The 20,000-nt window shown below is 39.9% G+C and overlaps 2 non-coding genes and 1 pseudogene across 2 annotated transcripts; all 3 read right to left on the reverse strand.

Annotated features, from left to right (window-relative positions):
• Positions 1–2,083, reverse strand: LOC148165463 (large subunit ribosomal RNA; annotated as a pseudogene; the record flags this gene model as incomplete).
• A 658-nt stretch (positions 2,084–2,741) lies between these two features.
• On the reverse strand, positions 2,742–2,898 carry LOC148165464 (5.8S ribosomal RNA). The gene has a single exon (XR_015771449.1). It is a non-coding gene; the product is annotated as a 5.8S ribosomal RNA (ribosomal RNA).
• A 1,616-nt stretch (positions 2,899–4,514) lies between these two features.
• Positions 4,515–6,435, reverse strand: LOC148165465 (small subunit ribosomal RNA). The gene has a single exon (XR_015771451.1). It is a non-coding gene; the product is annotated as a small subunit ribosomal RNA (ribosomal RNA).
• Between the last annotated feature and the right edge of the window lie 13,565 nt (positions 6,436–20,000).

Consider the following 20,000-nt stretch of genomic DNA (forward strand, 5'->3'; position numbering starts at 1 on the left):
TTCCCGGATCTCCCGACGGCGTCTCCGGGTCCTTTTGGGTTGCCCCGACGAACTCTCTTTCGAGGGCCCGAATTATAAACGGTTCCGCTGCCGGGTTCCGGAATAGGAACCGGATTCCCTTTCGCCCATCGGGTGTGTGCACAATTCCGTACGTTTCCGTCAACAATTGCGAATTGCGACCAACGACAAAAATCTACACCACATCAACATCGGCTTTCGCCTAGGGCTTAGGATCGACTGACTCGTGTGCAACGGCTGTTCACACGAAACCCTTCTCCACGTCAGTCCTCCAGGGCCTCGCTGGAGTATTTGCTACTACCACCAAGATCTGCACCGACGGCGGCTCCAGACGGCCTCACGGCCAGTCCTTCTGCGCTCACCGCCGCGACCCTCCTACTCGTCAGGGCTTCATGGCCGGTTAATTTAATAACCTGACCGCACATGCCTCTGACGGCCGAGTATAAGCACGACGCTTCAGCGCCATCCATTTTCAGGGCTAGTAACTTCGGCAGGTGAGTTGTTACACACTCCTTGGCGGATTCCGACTTCCATGGCCACCGTCCTGATGTCTTAAGTTACCAACGCCTTTCATGGTATCCCATAAGCGTCGATTTAGGCGCTTTAACTCGGCGTTTGGTTCATCCCACAGCGCCAGTTCTGCTTACCAAAAATGGCCCACTTGGCACTCTGATTCGAGTCTCGCGGCTTCAATAGTTCGAGCAAGCCGGAGATCTCACCCATTTAAAGTTTGAGAATAGGTTGAGGCCGTTTCGACCCCAATGCCTCTAATCATTCGCTTTACCGGATGAAACTCGTATGCTATGAGCGCCAGCTATCCTGAGGGAAACTTCGGAGGGAACCAGCTACTAGATGGTTCGATTAGTCTTTCGCCCCTATACCCAGTTCCGACGATCGATTTGCACGTCAGAATCGCTACGGACCTCCATCAGGGTTTCCCCTGACTTCGTCCTGACCAGGCATAGTTCACCATCTTTCGGGTCCCATCGGGTCCCAGCGTGTACGCTCTTGGTGCGCCTCTTCTCGCAATGAGAACGAGACGCCCCGGGAGTGCGGGGCGGCAGCCGTAACGACCGCCCATCCTCCCTTGGTCCGCGCAAGGCGGACCTTCACTTTCATTGCGCCTTTAGGTTTAGTTAAATCCCAATGACTCGCGCACATGCTAGACTCCTTGGTCCGTGTTTCAAGACGGGTCCTGAAAGTACCCAAAGCTATAGCGTCGCAGATCGGCGTTTCAACGAGGTCTGTCCGAGAACACCTCAGCGAACAGCCACCCGGGGACGGGACCGGCACCAGGTCCGATCACCATCACGACGGGCGCGCTTGCCGAAGGTCGGACGCTAACTGTGTAGCGGCCCCGCGCCATCTGTATACCGTCGAGCGAGCCGATCGGGAAACACCACGGGTTCATTCGGCGAACGGCGAACCGTCCGAACGAGCTCCACCGCGGGCCTTAGACCGGCACTCAACGGATCGCGACGTCCTACAGGGGGAGAAGTGCACGCGTTCGACGGCAGATCGACAAAACGAAAGGTGCAAACGACGCGTACGCCATCTGTCACACGATCGTCCAGCGCCGCCATCGAGTCACGCTGAATCTCCCCTTTCGACCTTTCGGGTTTCTCAGGTTTACCCCTGAACGGTTTCACGTACTATTGAACTCTCTCTTCAAAGTTCTTTTCAACTTTCCCTCACGGTACTTGTTCGCTATCGGTCTCGTGGTCATATTTAGCCTTAGATGGAGTTTACCACCCACTTAGGGCTGCACTCTCAAGCAACCCGACTCTGAGGAGAGATCCTCCCGTTATCGGCAGCGGTCGCTACGGGCCTGGCACCCTCTATGGGCTGTGGCCCCGTTCAAGATGGACTTGGACGCGCCGCACGATCTCGGGATGACGGATCCTCCCTAACACCACATTTCCCGGCGTCCGGTTTCGGCCGCGGGATTCGGTGCTGGGCTTCTCCCTGTTCGCTCGCCGCTACTGAGGGAATCCTAGTTAGTTTCTTTTCCTCCGCTTAGTAATATGCTTAAATTCAGCGGGTAGTCTCACCTGCTCTGAGGTCGCATATGAAAAATAAAAATTTTTCATTCGGTCATTTCGACGATCACGACACGTCTCCCATTCCTTGCTATACGTGTTCGTCATTTTTCTTTTTAAAAAATGGCTAAGTTTACAGAAACGCTTACGATCTGACGTCTGTCGCGATTTGCATTACACGTCTCGGACACGACGACCGTCTATAACGTTCTCAACCTTAAAACGCCATTTTTTTTTTTAAATGACGACATGTTGAAGAAATAGGACGTGCTACGCCGAAAGACCAGCCAACAACTACAACAAGTAGTAGTTGGTCGCTTTCGCGTCTTAAGATGTCGCGCAAATTTACTCGCTGCACGAGAAACGCACACAAACACACGATTCTACGACACACCACGCAAGAACATGTGCCGACGTAAACACTTTCGTATTTATGATTCGCAAGGTGGACGTCCGACGGACTTTGTAAAAAAAAAATACAAAGCATACCCGTCCCGTCCTTTTTGACGAAAAAACACGCTCGAGTAAACGTCTCGGCACACGTTCGAGGCGTGCGTCGTTATATCGTGACGTAAGTGACGATCACGTACATTAATGAGTACCTATTCGACGCGTCGCAACACATCCAACACGCTCCGACGTTTTCGTCCGAAAACGAAAACCGAGCAGTCTTTGAAATTGACACGACCCTCAGCCAGGAGTGGTCCGGGAACATTATATCCGAGGACCGCAATGTGCGTTCGAAATGTCGATGTTCATGTGTCCTGCAGTTCACAAGTTGACGCGCAATTAGCTGCGTTCTTCATCGACCCACGAGCCAAGTGATCCACCGTTCAGGGTAATCTTTTTAAAATTTAAACGCTCGTTCCACAAGAACCCCGATCATGCCGATCGTCCAGCTGTCTATACACGTCTTGCAAAAATTTTTGCGTACGTGCGTACATCCGAAACGAAAATGATCTTCGTGGTTCCGAAACGTGCCACGTCTAAAATTTCGGTGTTGTGGTATGGATATTTATGATTCTCGCTCTTAATTGTCTTTCGTCCGTACTTTCTCGTCTGAAAGGGAACGCGATCGTCGGTCTCAGTTTTACGCGTACGAAAAAATTAAAAAAAATATTAACCCAAACACAAATTTGTATCCGCGCACCGAAAAAGAAGCACTTTTCTTTTTCACGCGGTCTCCGCTTTTACACGCAAAGTACGAGCATGTATGTGTGAAGATGGGACATGTTCGATACGATTTTAATTAGGAATTTGCCAATTTCCTTTTTCTCAGCAATAATTTTAATAAATAATGCTGCTTTCTCTCATAAACTACATTTTCGGTAGTTTTCCTTTATTGTGTCTTTCATTTAGTGTGCGTGTGTCAAGCACTTTAAAAAGTGTGACGAAGAGACGGTTTTTGATCGATCGGAATCAACACATCATTACATCATCGTACTCGTTATGAAAAAGCGAATTAGTATCCGCCGTAAGCGAAAAGAGATTTTCGCGGGCGGTCTTTGTGTTCGTGTTTCAATTTTCTTTCTATATTTTTTCGTCGCCAAACCGAAGACAGATCGTGAATTTTGACGAAAAAATCTATAGACGTGCCAGACTGAGCGTCTAACATAAAATCCTCAAGTTTACCGTTCTATATCGTGACTTAATGACGATTGACGGTGTATATAATTTTGAAATGGTGCAGTCGTACGCTCCGTAAAGAGAATTTTACCGTTTCTAACGAAATCACTTTACCACATCTACCAAAAACATTAAAAAAGCAAGGTGTGATGTGTGTGTGATCGCTCGTTTAACGGCGCTTTCAAAAAACTCTTTGAAGCGTCTAACGACGAACATCATTCACGCGAATCGTAAAATCGGGAGCGTTTCTCGCCGGTCCCGTAGCCGGGCGTAAATCATTTAAAACCCACGGAGTCGTAACCTAATTCGACACCTGCGATTTTCTTCTTTCTCGACTACTCTGCTACATCCTCTCCGTGTGTCCGAAAAAAGAGGACTTCTAACGTCTTTCGACTTTCGCGGTGGAGTTCACAACTTTCCGCGATCCGGTCGAAAAACCGAAAGCGTCCCTCCTTTTTTCCATCATTGGAAAAGATCGAGAGATAGTACAAAAAAAATCAAAAAATCTAGGTACCCGAAGAAACAGCCGTATGCCCGAGCGAATTCGGTTTTTCTCGTTCAAAAAAGGTGAAAAACTCGATCGCAAGGACCGGCGCTGCGGGCCAGCGTAACGCTATTGTTTTTCCGAATATGTACGATTCGTAGTTCAAAACGTCGTACACACGGTGTTTCAAAAAGAAACAAGCAACGGCACGACAAAAGATCGTGCCGTCGACTCCATGTCATCGACGACGGTGTTGTAAAAACATAAAGTGTACATCGACACGATCAAATAAAAATGCATAATAATAAATTATACATATGTCAAAATTCGTGTGTACGAGGACACGTTAATGATCCTTCCGCAGGTTCACCTACGGAAACCTTGTTACGACTTTTACTTCCTCTAAATGATCAAGTTTGGTCATCTTCCCAGCGACATCGACGACGTCGAAACGCCATCGCGTACCGGTCCGAAGACCTCACTAAATCATTCAATCGGTAGTAGCGACGGGCGGTGTGTACAAAGGGCAGGGACGTAATCAACGCGAGCTTATGACTCACGCTTACTGGGAATTCCTCGTTCATGGGGAACAATTGCAAGCCCCAATCCCTAGCACGAAGGAGGTTCAGCGGGTTACCCGGACCGCTCGGTCAGGGAGGACACGCTGATTCCTTCAGTGTAGCGCGCGTGCGGCCCAGAACATCTAAGGGCATCACAGACCTGTTATTGCTCAATCTCGTGCGGCTAGAAGCCGCCTGTCCCTCTAAGAAGAATTGTTTGTACGCCGACAGTAAAAACCGCGCACGACCACCGGGCGAACCCAGGATCGACGGGCCTTTGGGATGTCGAAATACGCCTATTTAGCAGGCTAGAGTCTCGTTCGTTATCGGAATTAACCAGACAAATCGCTCCACCAACTAAGAACGGCCATGCACCACCACCCACCGAATCAAGAAAGAGCTCTCAATCTGTCAATCCTTCCGGTGTCCGGGCCTGGTGAGGTTTCCCGTGTTGAGTCAAATTAAGCCGCAGGCTCCACTCCTGGTGGTGCCCTTCCGTCAATTCCTTTAAGTTTCAGCTTTGCAACCATACTTCCCCCGGAACCCAAAAGCTTTGGTTTCCCGGAAGCTGCCCGCCGAGTCATCGGAAGAACGTCGGCGGATCGCTAGCTGGCATCGTTTATGGTTAGAACTAGGGCGGTATCTGATCGCCTTCGAACCTCTAACTTTCGTTCTTGATCAATGAAAGCGTTTTTGGCAAATGCTTTCGCTTCTGTCCGTCTTGCGACGATCCAAGAATTTCACCTCTAACGTCGCAATACGAATGCCCCCATCCGTTCCTATTAATCATTACCTCGGGGTTCCGAAAACCAACAAAATAGAACCGAGGTCCTATTCCATTATTCCATGCACACAGTATTCAGGCGAAGTTTTAGCCTGCTTTAAGCACTCTAATTTGTTCAAAGTAAACGTGCCGGCCCACCTCGACACTCAATGAAGAGCACCGCGGCGGGATTGAGTTGGGCCGCCCTCTCGAGCTAAGCCCACCGGCAGGACGTCCCGCGGCACGCCAGTTGACACCGCGAACGATGAACCGGCGGCGCGGGACACAGATTCGACTACGAGCTTTTTAACCGCAACAACTTTAATATACGCTATTGGAGCTGGAATTACCGCGGCTGCTGGCACCAGACTTGCCCTCCAATTGATCCTCGTTAAAGGGTTTAGAGTGTACTCATTCCGATTACGGGGCCTCGGATGAGTCCCGTATCGTTATTTTTCGTCACTACCTCCCCGTGCCGGGAGTGGGTAATTTGCGCGCCTGCTGCCTTCCTTGGATGTGGTAGCCGTTTCTCAGGCTCCCTCTCCGGAATCGAACCCTGATTCCCCGTTACCCGTTACAACCATGGTAGGCGCAGAACCTACCATCGACAGTTGATAAGGCAGACATTTGAAAGATGCGTCGCCGGTGCGAGACCGTGCGATCAGCGTAAAGTTATTCAGAGTCACCAAGTTGTACGATGACGGAGACCGCCACCGATTGGTTTTGATCTAATAAAAGCGCTCCTTCCGTTTCCGGTTGGAGCTCTGTTTGCATGTATTAGCTCTAGAATTACCACAGTTATCCAAGTAAATGTGGGTACGATCTAAGGAACCATAACTGATTTAATGAGCCTTTCGCGGTTTCACCTTAATTTGGCTTGTACTGAGACATGCATGGCTTAATCTTTGAGACAAGCATATGACTACTGGCAGGATCAACCAGGGAACTGCGTTCTTGTTTTAAAATAAGAGAGTTTTAGTCTTTCTTTCCTTCTAGTCATATAAGCTACAATAATCGTAGAATTTCGGAAAGACACCTGCTGCTCTTATAAAAAACTGAACACTTTCCTATTATTGTTTTGAAGAAAGTGTGCGTGTCTGCGAAACGAAAACCTCGTAAGAAGAGACGTAACGCCACGCGATCTTTCTGGATGGAAAATTTTTCGACATTTTTTTCACATCATCCTTGATTGAATCTCCTGCAACAATTTTATTCTTATTCATCCGTTCTAAGTTGTCGTCGTCGTCGAAATAAATAATTTGTACACACTTCGGGGTACACGTTTGTCAAAATTCATGAAATGCAACGTAACATTTTTACTTTAATAAATTTTTACAGTGCATTCAGATCGACTAAACGAACAACGACGGATGAATTGATTTATGGATTTTTATTTGTTGCGACTCATCGGAGGAGAGAGTGAAGAAAAAATAATCCAATATCATGGTTACGGAATAATTTTCTATGACTTTTTCATCCTTGTTTGAATCTTGCAACAATTAATTTTATTCATCCGTTCTAAGTTGTCGTCGTCGTCGAAATAAATAATTTGTACACATTTCGGTACACGTTTGTCAAAATTCATGAAATGCAAACGTAACATTTTACTTTAATAAATTTTTACAGTGCATTCAGATCGACTAAACGAACAACGACGGATGGATTACTTATTTTTGTTGCGACTCATCGGACGAAAAGTAGAAACATAATCCTCCATTGTAATATAGTTTTTACGGAAAATTTTTCTTTTATTTTATATCCTTGATTGAATGCTGCATTTTATCCGTCTTTTTTTCGTCAAAAACAGAGATCAATGCGATTCATCGGACGAAGAAATAATTTCCCAGTTCAAAATTTAGAGATTTTTGGGCACATCGACTTGAAATTTTATCGTAAAGAAAAAATATCGTCGTCGACAAGCAAAAGTTCAAACATTCTCCATACTCTTCGCTAGATTGAAAGCGACGGTTTATTGTGAGATTTCTCTTTAGAAATATTCACACGTTACGAGTTTATGAAATTTTATTTATTTCAAAATTCTCGCTCGGACTTTAGTGAGTTGACGCATTTGTTAATTTTTGGTCGTTCTGACACGAACACATAAAATCTTTGATTGCATTTGGACCGCTAACATAGAAACGCTCGCCGCATCCGCAATCTCGCTGTGCATGGTCAATGGCAAGATTTGTCATCCCTCAAACGATGGTGGGTCCACAGGGTACACATTCCGGCCATCGTCCCAACTACGGGTAAGTCGCGGTGTACGAGAGGTAACAAGATAATCGGACGCACATAAAATCACATTTCGATCGTACGCTTTTGTCCGCTGCTACATACCACCACTACTATCCCTATATATGCCAGCGCGGCAGCGTTCAGCTCTGAATCACTCGATGCGCGAAACGGTCGAAATCCCATAGCGCGCCGGCCGCTCGCTATGGGCGAGGGGTCGGGTAAATCGGTCTGATCGCTCGGTGCAAAAGTCCGTTTGGGTACTTAGAGACGGAATTTTAAAATTCTGATTTCGCAGATCAATTTCAAGGGTCATTAGGACTCGAATGCCGTTAACGGTGTTTTGAAAAAAATATTTTTTACGTTTTTACGGCATTTCGACCGAACACCTCAGTTCCGACTTCGGACTTAGAATAATTTTCATCAAAATTTCGAACGCCTCAGTTTCCAGAGGGTTTTAGATCCCGTTTAGTTAGGGGTTTGAAATTATCACAGCCACCCTTGTTTGGTGTTAGTTCGACCGTAACTTTTGTTCGTTTGCATTTAATTTCGATTTTTCTGGGACTTTTGGTCAATGTAAATTTATCAACCGCTACACTTCCGACTTCGGACTTAGACGAATGAGCGCCGAACGCTACAGTTTCGACTTCGGACTTAGAAAAATTTCGCTCGACCGCCACAGTTTCGAATTGGACTTAGAAAAATTTCGGTCGAACGCCTCAGTTTCGAATCGGACTTAGAAAAATTTTGGTCGACCGCTACAGTTTCGACTTCGGACTTAGAAAAATTTCGTTCGAACGCTACAGTTTCGACTTCGGACTTGGAAAAATTTCGCTCGACCGCCACAGTTCCAACATGAGACTTAGAAAAATTTTTATCAAAAATTCGAACACCTCAGTTTCGACTACGGACTTAGAAAAATTTCGCTCGACCGCCACAGTTCCTATTTCGGACTTAGAAAAATTTTCATCAAAATTTCGAACGCCTCAGTTTCCAGAGGGTTTTAGATCCCGTTTAATTAGAAGCTTGAAATTATAAAATCTACCTTCTATCGATGTTAGTTCGACCCAAACATTTGTTCGTTTGCATTTAATTTCGATTTTTCTCGTACTTTTGGTCAATGTAAATTTGTCAACCGCTACACTTCCGACTTCGGACTTAGACGAATGAGCGCCGAACGCTACAGTTTCGACTTCGGACTTAGAAAAATTTCGTTCGAACGCTACAGTTTCGACTTCGGACTTGGAAAAATTTCGCTCGACCGCCACAGTTCCAACATGAGACTTAGAAAAATTTTTATCAAAAATTCGAACACCTCAGTTTCGACTACGGACTTAGAAAAATTTCGCTCGACCGCCACAGTTCCTATTTCGGACTTAGAAAAATTTTCATCAAAATTTCGAACGCCTCAGTTTCCAGAGGGTTTTAGATCCCGTTTAATTAGGAGCTTGAAATTATAAAATCTACCTTCTATCGATGCTAGTTCGACCCAAACATTTGTTCGTTTGGATTTAATTTCGATTTTTCTCGGACTTTTGGTCAATGTAAATTTGTCAACCGCTACACTTCCGAGTTCGGACTTAGACGAATGAGCGCCGAACGCTACAGTTTCGACTTCGGACTTAGAAAAATTTTGTTCGAACGCTACAGTTTCGAATTGGACTTGGAAAAATTTCGGTCGAACGCCTCAGTTTCGAATCGGACTTAGAAAAATTTTGGTCGACCGCTACAGTTTCGACTTCGGACTTGGAAAAATTTCGATCGAACGCCACAGTTCCGACTTTTTTTCGAAACTGTAGCGTTCAGTCAAATTGCCGTAAAAACGTAAAAAACTTTTTTTACAAAACATGGTCGACAGCATTCGAGTCCTAATAATCCTTGAAATTGATCTGCGAAATCAGAATTTTAAAATTCCGTCTCTAAGTACCCAAACGGACTTTTGCACCGAGCGATCAGACCGTTTTACTCTACCCCTCGCCCATAGCGAGCGGCCGGCGCACTATGGGATTTCGATCGTTTCACGCATCGAGCGATTCAGAGCTGATCGCTGCCGCGGTGGCATATATAGGGAGTAGTGATGGTAAGTGGCAGCGATGACGGACAAGTACGCACGATGAATGGATTGACATGAAATCAAATGTGCGCGTCCGTACGATCTGTTACCTCTCGTACATCGCGACCCCGTTTAATGATATTATGCTAAATTAAAAATAAAAATACATCGATGAAATAAAAAGTGGTAAGTCTCTAGAAAGACAATATACCGCTGTGAATAAAAATTTCTCGATGAATAGCGAAATGTGAATTAGTCCGCCTGTAACGTGCATTTTGCGAACGAATTAGCTAATTCACCGCTAGTTAAAAAACGTGACCACCCAGTGCTCTTATCCAAAGTCGTCTGCAAATGAGATGAAATTAATAATCTTGACTCTAATGCAGACGACAAATTGAATTGAATAATTTACTTGAATAATGTGACGGATCTATAAAATAAAACACAAAGCCCGAAACACCAAGCAGTAAAAATCTCGATTATTGTTCCGCCCGTTGAAAAACAAAAGATCCGTCACATGGTAAGCAGAACTGGTGAAAATTGTGAAAGACTTGTTTCTCCTCCGATAACAAGCTTGAATTAAATATGATCGAGTGAATGATATTGGAAACCAAAGAACGAAACTGAGGAGAAGCAAATGTTCAGTAATATATTATGAATAATTATAATATTAATATAAATAATAATATTATATTAAAAATGGGAATTGTATGTGGTTGATGGAAAAAGTTTTTTTTTCTGTTGACCGCTACAGTTCCCAATTTGGACTTTAAAAAAAAAAAAAAAAAAAAAAAAAAAAAATTGTGTATACGGAAGGTAAAAAGCAAAAAATAAAATATTTTATTATTTTTTTTACTTTTTTTACGGGTCCCTACCGCTACAGTTCCCACTGAATGTGTCCTTTTCGCGCTAAGTCCATGCAGTCGCTACAGTTCCGAAACTGGACTTGTAAAAATTTCGACATTTTTGAACGCATCAGTTCCGAACGAGGTTTCAAAACTGTAGCGTTCGGTGTAAACGCATCAGTTCCGAATGAGTTTTCGCAACTGTGGCGTTTCATTTTTGTGCTTTCATGGTTGCATAAACAATCGCCAGTGTGAACGCTTCAGTTCCGAATGAGTTTTCGAAACTGTAGCGTTTCATATTTGTGCTTTCATGGTTGCATAAGCAATCGCCAGTGTGAACGCTTCAGTTCCGAATAGATTTTCGAAACTGTAGCGTTCAATGTGAACGCTTCAGTTCCGACTTTGGACTTAGAATAATTTTCATCAAAATTCGAACGCCACAGTTTCGAAAGGGTTTTAGATCCCGTTCAGTTAGGGACTTAAAATTATGACATCCACTTTCGATTAATGTTAGTTCGGTCCGAACTTTTGTTCATTTTCATTTAATTTCAATTTTTCTCGGACTTTTGGTCTTTGTTAATTTTGTCCTTTCGAAACTGTAACGTTCAATGTGAACGCTTCAGTTCCGAATAAATTCTCGAAACTGTAACGTTCAAAGTGAACGCCTCAGTTCCGAATAGATTCTCGAAACTGTAGCGTTCAATGTGAACGCTTCAGTTCCGAATAGATTCTCGAAACTGTAGCGTTCAATGTGAACGCTTCAGTTCCGAATAGATTCTCGAAACTGTAGCGTTCAATGTGAACGCTTCAGTTCCGACTTTGGACTTGGAATAATTTTCATCAAAATTCGAACGCCACAGTTTCGAAAGGGTTTTAGATCCCGTTTAGTTAGGGACTTAAAATTATGACATCCACTTTCGATTAATGTTAGTTCGGTCCGAACTTTTGTTCGTTTTCATTTAATTTCGATTTTTCTCGGACATTTAGACTATGCGAATTTTAGATTTTTCAAGCTGTAGCGTTTGGCGAGAACGCCGCAGTTACGGACAGGTTTTGTGTCAGACTTTCAATAATCTGAAAAAACTCCGAAAAAAGAAAATAATTAGTGTTTTCATGGTTGCATAACAATTTAAAATTCATGCACAAAAATAATCCATCTATATTTCCGTTATTCAAGAATGCAAAGGAAAGACGAAAGTTCGGCAACAATTAGTTTAAGCGGTTGCATAACCATTCAAACGTTATGCTTAAACACAATCCATTTACGATATATAATAAAAATAAAGCTTTATTATCAACTTTGAAGTCCATTCTATTGCTGATCTTTAGACCTATAGATTAGGTCAAGATGTCAAATGTCAAAAAACAACTACAGGTTCCTGTATTTGTAGCAATGCTGGCGCCATCTGTAGAACAGTTACCTAAACTTGAAAGTCAAAAAAATTACAGCTTTCTGTAACTATTAATGTTGGTATCGCCACCTGTTAGTCGAAAACATAATTTAGTGGCGCCATCTATATGACAGGTCTGGAACTTCAGAAATGTCAAAAATTACTGTTTTTTCCTTTATTTTACATATTGTTTTTGAATTTTGGCGCCTATTTTGACTCAAAAATGGCGCCATCTATATGACAGGTCTGGAACTTCAGAAATGTCAAAAATTACAAGATTCTGGGTTAATTTACGTATTTTTTTTGAATGTTAAGCATAATTTGACCTGACCTGACCCTAAAATGGCGCCATCTATGTGTCAGGTCTGGAACTTCAGAAATGTCAAAAATTACTGTTTTTTCCTTTATTTTACATATTGTTTTTGAATTTTGGCGCCTATTTTGACTCAAAAATGGCGCCATCTATGTGACAGGTCTGGAACTTCACAAATGTCAAAAATTACAAGATTCTGGGAAGATTCTGGGTTAATTTACGTATTTTTCTTGAATTTTAAGCATAATTTGACCTGACCTGACCCTAAAATGGCGCCATCTATGTGTCAGGTCTGGAACTTCAGAAATGTCAAAAATTACTGTTTTTTCCTTTATTTTACATATTGTTTTTGAATTTTGGCGCCTATTTTGACTCAAAAATGGCGCCATCTATATGACAGGTCTGGAACTTCAGAAATGTCAAAAATTACAAGATTCTGGGTTAATTTACGTATTTTTTTTGAATGTTAAGCATAATTTGACCTGACCTGACCCTAAAATGGCGCCATCTATGTGTCAGGTCTGGAACTTCAGAAATGTCAAAAATTACTGTTTTTTCCTTTATTTTACATATTGTTTTTGAATTTTGGCGCCTATTTTGACTCAAAAATGGCGCCATCTATGTGACAGGTCTGGAACTTCACAAATGTCAAAAATTACTGTTTTTTCCTATATTTTACATATTGTTTTTGAATTTTGGCGCCTATTTTAACTCAAAAATGGCGCCATCTATATGACAGGTCTGGAACTTCAGAAATGTCAAAAATTACAAGATTCTGGGTTAATTTACGTATTTTTCTTGAATTTTAAGCATAATTTGACCTGACCTGACCCTAAAATGGCGTCATCTATGTGTCAGGTCTGGAACTTCAGAAATGTCAAAAATTACTGTTTTTTCCTTTATTTTACATATTGTTTTTGAATTTCGGCGCCTATTTTGACTCAAAAATGGCGCCATCTAAATGACAGGTCTGGAACTTCAGAAATGTCAAAAATTACAAGATTCTGTGTTAATTTACGTATTTTTCTTGAATTTTAAGCATAATTTGACCTGACCTGACCCTAAAATGGCGTCATCTATGTGTCAGGTCTGGAACTTCAGAAATGTCAAAAATTACAAGATTCTGTGTTAATTTACGTATTTTTCTTGAATTTTAAGCATAATTTGACCTGACCTGACCCTAAAATGGCGTCATCTATGTGTCAGGTCTGGAACTTCAGAAATGTCAAAAATTACAAGATTCTGTGTTAATTTACGTATTTTTCTTGAATTTTAAGCATAATTTGACCTAACTGACCCTAAAATGGCGCCATCTATGTGTCAGGTCTGGAACTTCATAAATGTCAAAAATTACTGTTTTTCCTTTATTTTACATATTGTTTTTGAATTTTGGCGCCTATTTTGACTCAAAAATGGCGCCATCTATGTGACAGGTCTGGAACTTCACAAATGTCAAAAATTACTGTTTTTTCCTATATTTTACATATTGTTTTTGAATTTTGGCGCCTATTTTAACTCAAAAATGGCGCCATCTATGTGACAGGTCTGGAACTTCAGAAATGTCAAAAATTACAAGATTCTGGGAAGATTCTGGGTTAATTTACGTATTTTTCTTGAATTTTAAGCATAATTTGACCTGACCTGACCCTAAAATGGCGCCATCTATGTGTCAGGTCTGGAACTTCAGAAATGTCAAAAATTACTGTTTTTTCCTTTATTTTACATATTGTTTTTGAATTTTGGCGCCTATTTTGACTCAAAAATGGCGCCATCTATATGACAGGTCTGGAACTTCAGAAATGTCAAAAATTACAAGATTCTGGGTTAATTTACGTATTTTTTTTGAATGTTAAGCATAATTTGACCTGACCTGACCCTAAAATGGCGCCATCTATGTGTCAGGTCTGGAACTTCATAAATGTCAAAAATTACTGTTTTTTCCTTTATTTTACATATTGTTTTTGAATTTTGGCGCCTATTTTGACTCAAAAATGGCGCCATCTATATGACAGGTCTGGAACTTCAGAAATGTCAAAAATTACAAGATTCTGGGTTAATTTACGTATTTTTCTTGAATTTTAAGCATAATTTGACCTAACTGACCCTAAAATGGCGCCATCTATGTGTCAGGTCTGGAACTTCATAAATGTCAAAAATTACTGTTTTTCCTTTATTTTACATATTGTTTTTGAATTTTGGCGCCTATTTTGACTCAAAAATGGCGCCATCTATGTGACAGGTCTGGAACTTCACAAATGTCAAAAATTACTGTTTTTTCCTATATTTTACATATTGTTTTTGAATTTTGGCGCCTATTTTAACTCAAAAATGGCGCCATCTATGTGACAGGTCTGGAACTTCAGAAATGTCAAAAATTACAAGATTCTGGGAAGATTCTGGGTTAATTTACGTATTTTTCTTGAATTTTAAGCATAATTTGACCTGACCTGACCCTAAAATGGCGCCATCTATGTGTCAGGTCTGGAACTTCAGAAATGTCAAAAATTACTGTTTTTTCCTTTATTTTACATATTGTTTTTGAATTTTGGCGCCTATTTTGACTCAAAAATGGCGCCATCTATATGACAGGTCTGGAACTTCACAAATGTCAAAAATTACAAGATTCTGGGTTAATTTACGTATTTTTCTTGAATTTTAAGCATAATTTGACCTAACTGACCCTAAAATGGCGCCATCTATGTGTCAGGTCTGGAACTTCATAAATGTCAAAAATTACTGTTTTTCCTATATTTTACATATTGTTTTTGAATTTTGGCGCCTATTTTGACTCAAAAATGGCGCCATCTATGTGACAGGTCTGGAACTTCACAAATGTCAAAAATTACTGTTTTTTCCTATATTTTACATATTGTTTTTGAATTTTGGCGCCTATTTTAACTCAAAAATGGCGCCATCTATATGACAGGTCTGGAACTTCAGAAATGTCAAAAATTACAAGATTCTGGGTTAATTTACGTATTTTTCTTGAATTTTAAGCATAATTTGACCTGACCTGACCCTAAAATGGCGTCATCTATGTGTCAGGTCTGGAACTTCAGAAATGTCAAAAATTACTGTTTTTTCCTTTATTTTACATATTGTTTTTGAATTTCGGCGCCTATTTTGACTCAAAAATGGCGCCATCTAAATGACAGGTCTGGAACTTCAGAAATGTCAAAAATTACAAGATTCTGTGTTAATTTACGTATTTTTCTTGAATTTTAAGCATAATTTGACCTGACCTGACCCTAAAATGGCGTCATCTATGTGTCAGGTCTGGAACTTCAGAAATGTCAAAAATTACAAGATTCTGTGTTAATTTACGTATTTTTCTTGAATTTTAAGCATAATTTGACCTGACCTGACCCTAAAATGGCGTCATCTATGTGTCAGGTCTGGAACTTCAGAAATGTCAAAAATTACAAGATTCTGGGTTAATTTACGTATTTTTCTTGAATTTTAAGCATAATTTGACCTAACTGACCCTAAAATGGCGCCATCTATGTGTCAGGTCTGGAACTTCATAAATGTCAAAAATTACAAGATTCTGGGTTCATTTACGTATTTTTCTTGAATTTTAAGCATAATTTGACCTGACCTGACCCTAAAATGGCGCCATCTATGTGTCAGGTCTGGAACTTCATAAATGTCAAAAATTACTGTTTTTCCTTTATTTTACATATTGTTTTTTAATTTTGGCGCCTATTTTGACTCAAAAATGGCGCCATCTATATGACAGGTCTGGAACTTCAGAAATGTCAAAAATTACAAGATTCTGGGTTAATTTACGTATTTTTCTTGAATTTTAAGCATAATTTGACCTGACCTGACCCTAAAATGGCGTCATCTATGTGTCAGGTCTGGAACTTCAGAAATGTCAAAAATTACAAGATTCTGTGTTAATTTACGTATTTTTCTTGAATTTTAAGCATAATTTGACCTGACCTGACCCTAAAATGGCGTCATCTATGTGTCAGGTCTGGAACTTCAGAAATGTCAAAAATTACAAGATTCTGTGTTAATTTACGTATTTTTCTTGAATTTTAAGCATAATTTGACCTAACTGACCCTAAAATGGCGCCATCTATGTGTCAGGTCTGGAACTTCATAAATGTCAAAAATTACTGTTTTTCCTTTATTTTACATATTGTTTTTGAATTTTGGCGCCTATTTTGACTCAAAAATGGCGCCATCTATGTGACAGGTCTGGAACTTCACAAATGTCAAAAATTACTGTTTTTTCCTATATTTTACATATTGTTTTTGAATTTTGGCGCCTATTTTAACTCAAAAATGGCGCCATCTATGTGACAGGTCTGGAACTTCAGAAATGTCAAAAATTACAAGATTCTGGGAAGATTCTGGGTTAATTTACGTATTTTTCTTGAATTTTAAGCATAATTTGACCTGACCTGACCCTAAAATGGCGCCATCTATGTGTCAGGTCTGGAACTTCAGAAATGTCAAAAATTACTGTTTTTTCCTTTATTTTACATATTGTTTTTGAATTTTGGCGCCTATTTTGACTCAAAAATGGCGCCATCTATATGACAGGTCTGGAACTTCAGAAATGTCAAAAATTACAAGATTCTGGGTTAATTTACGTATTTTTTTTGAATGTTAAGCATAATTTGACCTGACCTGACCCTAAAATGGCGCCATCTATGTGTCAGGTCTGGAACTTCAGAAATGTCAAAAATTACTGTTTTTTCCTTTATTTTACATATTGTTTTTGAATTTTGGCGCCTATTTTGACTCAAAAATGGCGCCATCTATGTGACAGGTCTGGAACTTCACAAATGTCAAAAATTACAAGATTCTGGGAAGATTCTGGGTTAATTTACGTATTTTTCTTGAATTTTAAGCATAATTTGACCTGACCTGACCCTAAAATGGCGCCATCTATGTGTCAGGTCTGGAACTTCAGAAATGTCAAAAATTACTGTTTTTTCCTTTATTTTACATATTGTTTTTGAATTTTGGCGCCTATTTTGACTCAAAAATGGCGCCATCTATATGACAGGTCTGGAACTTCAGAAATGTCAAAAATTACAAGATTCTGGGTTAATTTACGTATTTTTTTTGAATGTTAAGCATAATTTGACCTGACCTGACCCTAAAATGGCGCCATCTATGTGTCAGGTCTGGAACTTCAGAAATGTCAAAAATTACTGTTTTTTCCTTTATTTTACATATTGTTTTTGAATTTTGGCGCCTATTTTGACTCAAAAATGGCGCCATCTATGTGACAGGTCTGGAACTTCACAAATGTCAAAAATTACTGTTTTTTCCTATATTTTACATATTGTTTTTGAATTTTGGCGCCTATTTTAACTCAAAAATGGCGCCATCTATATGACAGGTCTGGAACTTCAGAAATGTCAAAAATTACAAGATTCTGGGTTAATTTACGTATTTTTCTTGAATTTTAAGCATAATTTGACCTGACCTGACCCTAAAATGGCGTCATCTATGTGTCAGGTCTGGAACTTCAGAAATGTCAAAAATTACTGTTTTTTCCTTTATTTTACATATTGTTTTTGAATTTCGGCGCCTATTTTGACTCAAAAATGGCGCCATCTAAATGACAGGTCTGGAACTTCAGAAATGTCAAAAATTACAAGATTCTGGGAAGATTCTGGGTTAATTTACGTATTTTTCTTGAATTTTAAGCATAATTTGACCTGACCTGACCCTAAAATGGCGCCATCTATGTGTCAGGTCTGGAACTTCAGAAATGTCAAAAATTACTGTTTTTTCCTTTATTTTACATATTGTTTTTGAATTTTGGCGCCTATTTTGACTCAAAAATGGCGCCATCTATATGACAGGTCTGGAACTTCAGAAATGTCAAAAATTACAAGATTCTGGGTTAATTTACGTATTTTTTTTGAATGTTAAGCATAATTTGACCTGACCTGACCCTAAAATGGCGCCATCTATGTGTCAGGTCTGGAACTTCATAAATGTCAAAAATTACTGTTTTTTCCTTTATTTTACATATTGTTTTTGAATTTTGGCGCCTATTTTGACTCAAAAATGGCGCCATCTATATGACAGGTCTGGAACTTCAGAAATGTCAAAAATTACAAGATTCTGTGTTAATTTACGTATTTTTCTTGAATTTTAAGCATAATTTGACCTAACTGACCCTAAAATGGCGCCATCTATGTGTCAGGTCTGGAACTTCATAAATGTCAAAAATTACTGTTTTTCCTTTATTTTACATATTGTTTTTGAATTTTGGCGCCTATTTTGACTCAAAAATGGCGCCATCTATGTGACAGGTCTGGAACTTCACAAATGTCAAAAATTACTGTTTTTTCCTATATTTTACATATTGTTTTTGAATTTTGGCGCCTATTTTAACTCAAAAATGGCGCCATCTATGTGACAGGTCTGGAACTTCAGAAATGTCAAAAATTACAAGATTCTGGGAAGATTCTGGGTTAATTTACGTATTTTTCTTGAATTTTAAGCATAATTTGACCTGACCTGACCCTAAAATGGCGCCATCTATGTGTCAGGTCTGGAACTTCAGAAATGTCAAAAATTACTGTTTTTTCCTTTATTTTACATATTGTTTTTGAATTTTGGCGCCTATTTTGACTCAAAAATGGCGCCATCTATATGACAGGTCTGGAACTTCAGAAATGTCAAAAATTACAAGATTCTGGGTTAATTTACGTATTTTTCTTGAATTTTAAGCATAATTTGACCTAACTGACCCTAAAATGGCGCCATCTATGTGTCAGGTCTGGAACTTCATAAATGTCAAAAATTACTGTTTTTCCTATATTTTACATATTGTTTTTGAATTTTGGCGCCTATTTTGACTCAAAAATGGCGCCATCTATGTGACAGGTCTGGAACTTCACAAATGTCAAAAATTACTGTTTTTTCCTATATTTTACATATTGTTTTTGAATTTTGGCGCCTATTTTAACTCAAAAATGGCGCCATCTATATGACAGGTCTGGAACTTCAGAAATGTCAAAAATTACAAGATTCTGGGTTAATTTACGTATTTTTCTTGAATTTTAAGCATAATTTGACCTAACTGACCCTAAAATGGCGCCATCTATGTGTCAGGTCTGGAACTTCATAAATGTCAAAAATTACAAGATTCTGGGTTCATTTACGTATTTTTCTTGAATTTTAAGCATAATTTGACCTGACCTGACCCTAAAATGGCGCCATCTATGTGTCAGGTCTGGAACTTCATAAATGTCAAAAATTACTGTTTTTCCTTTATTTTACATATTGTTTTTTAATTTTGGCGCCTATTTTGACTCAAAAATGGCGCCATCTATATGACAGGTCTGGAACTTCAGAAATGTCAAAAATTACAAGATTCTGGGTTAATTTACGTATTTTTCTTGAATTTTAAGCATAATTTGACCTGACCTGACCCTAAAATGGCGTCATCTATGTGTCAGGTCTGGAACTTCAGAAATGTCAAAAATTACAAGATTCTGTGTTAATTTACGTATTTTTCTTGAATTTTAAGCATAATTTGACCTGACCTGACCCTAAAATGGCGTCATCTATGTGTCAGGTCTGGAACTTCAGAAATGTCAAAAATTACAAGATTCTGTGTTAATTTACGTATTTTTCTTGAATTTTAAGCATAATTTGACCTAACTGACCCTAAAATGGCGCCATCTATGTGTCAG

This window comes from Gnatocerus cornutus, unplaced genomic scaffold (assembly GCF_029298725.1).
Source record: "Gnatocerus cornutus isolate USDA-ARS CGAHR unplaced genomic scaffold, icGnaCorn1.1 ctg00000309.1, whole genome shotgun sequence".
NCBI lineage: Eukaryota > Metazoa > Arthropoda > Insecta > Coleoptera > Tenebrionidae > Gnatocerus > Gnatocerus cornutus.